Below are 7,550 nucleotides of genomic sequence, written 5' to 3' on the forward strand. Positions count from 1 at the left end.
CCCAACACAGCCAAAAATAAATAAATAAAATTATTTTTTAAAAAAGAATATTACACCATGATCAAGTGGGATTTACTTCTGGAACGCAAAGATGGTTCAACATACACAAATCAATAAATGTGATACACAACATTAACAAAATAAAAATTGAAAATTGTATGATGATCTTTATAGATTCAGAAAAGGCCTTTGACAAAATTCAACAACCTTTCACGACAAGGAAAAAATTCTCAATAAATTAGATACAGATGGAATATACCTCAACATAGTAAAGGCAGTGTATTACAAATCAACAGCTAAAGTCATGCTCAATGTTGAAACCCTGAAAGTTTTTCCTCTGTGATTAGGTACAAGACAAAGATACACACTATTGCCAATTTAAGTCAACATAGTACCTGAAGTTTTCTGGCCAGAGCACTTAGATAAGGAAAAACTTAAAGGCATCTAAGTTAGAAAAGAAATAAAACTGTATCTATTTGCAGATGACAATCTTATATATAGAAAACCCTAAAAACTCAACCAAAAAACTGGAACTAATAAACAAATTTAGTAAAATTGAAAGGTACAAAAATCAATATACAAAATATCAGTTGCATTTCCAAATATTAACAATGAACTCTTAGGAAAATAAATTAAGAAAACAATCCCATTTACAATAAAATTAAAAAGAATAAAACACTTGGGAATAAATTAACCAAGCAGGTAAAAAATCAGTATATTCAGATCCATGAGACACTTGAGCCATGAACTGACACTGTGGCTAAGTGGCCAGAACCCACAACTCCTCTCCTGGGGCAGAGCACACATTCAGCGCAGGGCATCCCTGACTCATCAGGGACATGAGGATCCAGAATTGGGGGCTCTCTAGTGGACAAAGTATTTTGAAACCCTGGAGAAGAAGAAAAATTCTCAAAAGCAGATGAAGGAATCTTTTGTCAGTGACCACAATGGAACAAGCATGCTGGAAATCATTGAGGGCTTGGGCTTGCCTACACTCCTTATCCTGTGCAGAGGGCTCGGGATCATTTTCTCACAGCACTTATCTTTTTCCTCACACACTTGGAGAACTTGATTCTTCATTGACTTTGCTTTCTTGATAGTTCCCCTGGTAGCAACTTTGACCATTTTCTCTACATTTGTTCTCCTTGAGCATCTTGTAATTATCTTTGGGGTCAAAAATAGTGTTCAAACAGGGTCATATGAACTTAAAAAAAAGAAATCACTTATCAAAGACTGGATAAAAGTAACATATAATCTGCTGACATCTATTGGCCTCTTCATATCACTTTACATAGTTCAGGTAAATGTAGAAGTAGCATCCTAAAGAAGGAACAGCTTAGCCTTTTATATTTGGGTAATTGCTTCTTACCTGATCCTCCTTAGTAGTTTAACACCGGGTGATAAAACTTTGAGTTTTGCCAAATTTCTAATTAAGGGTACAGTATTACCATGTTCTTGAAAATTTATTCCATCACATGCTGCAAATAAAAAGCATTCAGAATATTTACTCTCTGAAGCTGAAAGAAAACCCACTCTTTGTTTAATTACACCAATGAACAGAAACAAATTAATTTTTTCTTGCTGTCAAATGTAACAATGACAAAATCAACCTGTTAGTACATACGTTACACAGAAGTACATTGTGGGCTTTATTTGTGCTCAACCTCTGTATGTGTATCAACTGCTTAATTATATATGTACTGCGCTTGCAAGACAAGACTATAAAATCTTGGTGATCAACAGGGGTCAGATATGTTTTGAGCAATATTATTTTAATGAGGAAGAGAAAACATAAAATGTGAAGAAAATAGGACTTTCGGCAACCCAACATTAACTATAAATTATTATAAAATTGTTTCATTACTACTCTATCAGTACTGATTCTTAATATTTTAAAATGTATTTCAACACTATGTAAAACAAACCAACACAGAACAAAGCCTTGTGACTTGTTAGAATATATAAATTCCAATATATTAAAGAAACTGTTGTCGGGGAGGGAGGAGGGAGGAGGGTTCAGGATGGGGAACATGTGTATACCTGTGGCGGATTCATGTTGATATATGCCAAAACCAATCAATATTGTAAAGTTAAAAAATAAAATAAAAAAAATTTTTTTTAATAAAGAAACTGTTGTATTTATAGTTGTGATGCTAGAAGATTAAAGGAGTGGGAAGGAGGATTTTTACTTTCCATCTTATGTTACCTATTATGAGTATGTATTTTTATTGTATGAATCACTTTTATAATATTTACATTAAAAAATCTCAATTGTGGAATTGTGAAAAAAAATTATAAGACATTGGTAAAAGGAATTTAAGACAGAAATAAATAGGATGATAATCCATATTCATAGATTGGAAGAATTAATAATGTTACAATATCCATGCTACCCAAAATAATCAATAGATCCTGTGAAATCCCTATCAAAATTTCATTGGAATTTTCATAGGAATACAACAAACAATCCTAAAATTTATATAAAGCCATAAAACACTTTGAGTAGTCAAAGCAAACTTGAGAAAGAACAAAGCTGGAGTCATCACACTTCCTGACTTCAAACTACATTACAAAGTTTTAGTAATCAAAACAGTGTGGCATTGGCCTAAAAATAGACACATAGATCAGTGGAATAGAATAGAAATCCCAGTAGTAATCTCATGCATATATGGTTAATTAATTTTTGATGAAGGCACCAAGAAGATACGATGGGGAAAGGATAGTCTCTTCAATAAATGGTGCTGGGATATCTACATGCAAAAGAATGAAACTAGGCTTCTATATTACACTGAACATAAAAATCAACTCAAAATCAATTAAAGATTTGGATGTAAGACCTAAAACTATTAAAAACATAGAATAAAACAGGGATAAGCACCTTAATATTGGTATTGGCAATAATTTCTTTTAGTATATTGCTGGTAAAAATATCAATAACTTCAGATATGTGGATAATATCACTCTAATGGCAGAAAGTGAGGAGGAAATAAAGAGCCTCTTGATGAGGGTGAAAGAAGAAAGTGAAAAAACAGGCTAAAAACTCAACATTCAAAAAACTAAGATCACGGCATCTGGTGCCATCACTTCATGTCAGATAGATTGGGGGAAAAGTGGAAGCAGTGACAGATTTTATTTTCTTGGGCTCCAAATCAATGAGGACAGTATACTATAGCCATGAAACTAAAAGACTCTTGCTCCTTGAAAGGAATGCTATGGCAAATCTAGACAGTGTATTAAAAAGCAGAGACATCCCTTTGCCAACAAAGGCCCATATTGTCAAAGCTATGGTTTTTCCAGTAGTCATGTATACATGTGAGAGTTGGACCATTAAAGAAGGCTGAGCACTGAAGAATTGATGTCTTTGAACTGTGGTGCTTGAGAAGACTCTTGAGAGTCCCTTGGACAGCAGGGAGATCAAACCAGTCAATTCTAAAGGAAATTCATCTGGTATATTCATTGGAAGGACTGATGCTGAAGCTAAAGCTCCAATACTTTGGCCACCTAATGTGAAGAGCTAACTCACTGAAAAAAGATTCTGATGCTGGGAAAGATTGAAAACAAAAGGAGAAGAGGGCAGCAGAGGATGAGATAGCATCACCAACTCAATGGCCATGATTTGAGAAAACTCTGAGAGACAGTGAAGGACAGGGAAACCTGGTATGCTGCAGCTCACGGGGTTGCAAAGAGTTGGACACAACTTAGTCACTGAACAATACCAATGGTGCCAAAAGCAAAGGCAACAAAAGCAAAAATAAACAACTGGGACTACATCAACTAAAAAGCTGCTAAGTAGCAAATGAAACCATCAACTAAATGAACATACAGCCTATGGAATGGGAGAAAACGTTTGCAAAGGATATATTTAATAAGAAGTTATTATCCAAAATATACAAAGAACTCATACAACTCATAAGCAAAAATAACAATCAATTAAAAATAGGCAAAGGACCTGAATATACATTTTTCCAAAGAAAACAGGTATTTTAAAAGTTCCTCAACCTGACTTATCATCAAGAAAATGAAAATCTAAATTTTGTTTGACCACAGGGCCTGCAGTAACCTTAAACCCATGAAAGCACATGTCCTGATTTGCAGCCCATAGAGTCACATGTAAATTCCTGATATGACTTCTCCAGCAATGCCTGGGATCAGCAGTTCTGTTTGCTTGCTTCCCAGTGCCTTCCCCTTTGTTGTTGTTCAGTCACTCAGTCATGTCCGACTCTTGCCACCCAGTGGACTACAGCACGCCAGGCTTCCCTGTCCTTCACTATCTCCTGGAGTTTGCTCAAACTCATGTCCATTGAGTCGGTGATGCCATTCAACCATCTCATCCTCTGTCACCCGCTTCTCCTAGTGCCTTCAATCTTTCCCAGCATCAGGGTCTTTTCCAGTGAGTCAGCTCTTTGCATCAGGTGACCAAAATATTTGAGATTCAACTTCAGCATCAGTCCTTCCAATGAATATTCAAGGTTGATTTCCTTTAAGATTGACTGGTTTGATCTCCTTGCAATCCAAGGGACTCTCAAGAGTCTTCTCCAACATCACAGTTAGAAAGTATCAATTCTTTGGTATTCAGCCTTTTTTATCATCCAGCTTTCACATCCGTACATGACTACTGGAAAAACCTTCCTCTAGTTTTCCCCTTAATATGACCCTAGAGGGGCTTTTCAGACTCCCACTCTCTTGGTTCTAATTGACCAGTCAGCCTTAACCTGGGAACCCCAAAGCATGCCACCCAAAGACCCTAATAAAGGCATGTACCCCACATCTGTCTCTCTGTCTGCACTCTGCCTTGACCTCCTGATGTGGTCCCTCTGCTGCTGATGCTGCTGCTAAGTCACTTCAGTCCTGTCCAACTCTGTGCGACCCCATAGATGGCAACCCACCAGGCTCCCCGGTCCCTGGGATTCTACAGGCAAGAATACTGGCTGCCGCTGCTGAGTCACTTCAGTCGTGTCCGACTCTGTGTGACCCCATAGATGGCAACCCACCAGGCTCCCCGGTCCCTGGGATTCTACAGGCAAGAACACTCGAGTGGGTTGCCATTTCCTTCTCCAATGGATGAAAGTGAAAAGTGAAAGGGAAGTCACTCAGTCGTGTCCGACTCTTCGCGACCACATGGACTGCAGCCTACCAGGCTCCTCCACCCATGGGATTTTCCAGGCAAGAGTACTGGAGTGCGTTGCCATTGCCTTCTTCGTGGTCCCTCTAGACTTGCCAGATACCTCCAGGACCTATGAGTAGTAAACCTCTATTTCAATTTCTCTCCTGGTATGTTGTTGAACATCAGCTGACCTTATGCTCCACTTAACAAGGGCAAACTTAAAATATATATATATATATATATATATATATATATATATATATATAACAAAATACATATAATGGAACATATTCAGCCTTTAAAAAGAAGGAAATCCTTCCATTTGTGACAGCATAGGTAAGCACATGGAGAAGGCAATGGCACCCCACTCCAGTACTCTTGCCTAGAAAATCCCATGGATGGAGGAGCCTGGTAGGCTGCAGACCATGGGGTCGCGAAGAGTTGGACGCGACTGAGAGACTTCACTTTCACTTTTCCCTTTCATGCATTGGAGAAGGAAATGGCAACCCACTCCAATGTTCTTGGCTGGAGAATCCCAGGGAGGAGGAAACCTGGTGGGCCGCCATCTATGGGGTTGCAGAGTCAGACACGACTGAAGCGACTTAGCAGGTAAGCACAGAGAGCATTATGCTAAATCAGCCAGACAAAAACAAGACAAATACTGAATGGTGTCACTCATACGTGGAATATTTTTTTTTTTAAGTCAAGTTCATAGCAAAAGTTATTAGCAACAGAGTATAAAATGGTGGTTACCAGTAACTACGGGATGGAGGAATGAGAAGTTGGTAAAAGGATACAACCTTTGAATTATAAGATAAATAAACTCTAAGGATCTAAGGCAGTGTATGGTGACTTGAGTTGAAAATACTGTATTGCGTAATTGAAATTTGCTAAGATAGTAGAACTTAGCTCTCTTACATAAAAAGATCAAAATGTGAGGTGATGTATGTGTTAATCAACTCAGTTGTGGGAAGACTTTCACAATATGTATGTACATCAAATCATCATGTTTTACACTTTAAATATATTATAATTTTGTCAAGCAAAGCTCAATGAACCTGAGAAAAGTTATTTGGATCTGTATAAAATTCTACATCTAAAAATTAGGAAGTACATGAGCTCCTCAAGCATATAAGAATCAAATATATAAATGGCTATGTTCTAAGACATAAAGTCCCAATAGTTTTCAATGAACAGGTAGCTTATAAACTCTGTTCACATTCTCTGACCATAGCATCACTAACCTAAAGTTAATAACAAAAAAGTAAGTGCTTAAATTTCCATATACTTGGTTTACAAACCTACTTCTGGGGAATTTATTAGTCAAAAGAGAAAATATGCTGAAAAATAAAAAAAAACTTAAGTCCAAAGAACAATAAAAATATTAAACATCAAAACCTGTGAGATGTACAGTTTTACTGTCTGGGTTCTGAAGGTAGATTCTATGTAAATTAGATTAATATTTTTCTTTTGTTGCTCAAATCTTTTATCCCTATGCTGATTTTTTCGGCTTCTGTACTTACTAATAATTGTGAGAGCTGTATTGAAACCTCCCTTGAAAGTCCATCAATTTTTGAGTAAAGTGGAATTTTAAGAGAAATCTGTAGACTTTAAAATGTTTGTATTGGAACAAGGAAATACTGAAATTTTGTGAGCTAGATGACCTGTTTAAGACATTGCCAATTGCCTGGGCATGCTTTGGTTGTGGTAACAGGAACCTGCAGGTTTGTAGGTCCTGGACAGGAGGATGAGTGGGGGTCAGCCATGAGAACCCAGCTTGAATGAAATTTCCTGAAAAAAATGAGTGACTATATGTAACGGTCTGAATTTTGGATGGCAATGGCCTTCTTATTGTCAGCACGGAAAAGCAAAGATCCGAATTCCCAAGTCAGAGCCTGAATCCCAAAGGCAGAAAACAAGACAGTATGGATTAGATGCAATAGCAATGACCTGCTACCTTGGAGAGTAATCTGGGTACCAAATATCTTTACATGTGCCATTATGAGCTGAATGTCATTACAAACAAAAATTTGGCTGATATGAAAGTGTGTGTGTTACCTTGTTCCCATGTAATGAATGCATAGGCTTGTCATCCAGGCCAATATAAAAGAAGCTATTTCCATGTCTGATAAATACCATGATAGTGATAAGACAACAGCCGTCAGGCTCATATTTAATATGGCTAGGTTCACATTCAGGAAATTCAAACTGAAGAACAACAAGAGTGTTACTGACTTTTCAATTAACAACAGAAGGAGCCAGAAATTTCTGTAAGCCACATCTCATAAAATCTCCAGGAAACTGGGATTACTCTCTGCTAAGAAACTCCTAATGCCTTTCTTCTTGAATTTACACATAACTTTTTAACAGTCAGTACAATTACCCCATGCCCAAGGTAAGAGAAAACCAAGTAAGACGGTAGGTGTTGCAAGAGGGCATCCTAGGG

The 7,550-nt window shown here is 37.3% G+C and overlaps 1 pseudogene; it reads left to right on the forward strand.

The window, feature by feature from the left end:
- Nucleotides 1-1,078: 1,078 nt before the first annotated feature.
- LOC101903722 (phosphatidylinositol-glycan biosynthesis class W protein-like) lies at nucleotides 1,079-1,736 on the forward strand (annotated as a pseudogene).
- Nucleotides 1,737-7,550: the final 5,814 nt, after the last annotated feature.

This window comes from Bos taurus, chromosome 3 (assembly GCF_002263795.3).
Source record: "Bos taurus isolate L1 Dominette 01449 registration number 42190680 breed Hereford chromosome 3, ARS-UCD2.0, whole genome shotgun sequence".
NCBI classification, from domain to species: domain Eukaryota; kingdom Metazoa; phylum Chordata; class Mammalia; order Artiodactyla; family Bovidae; genus Bos; species Bos taurus.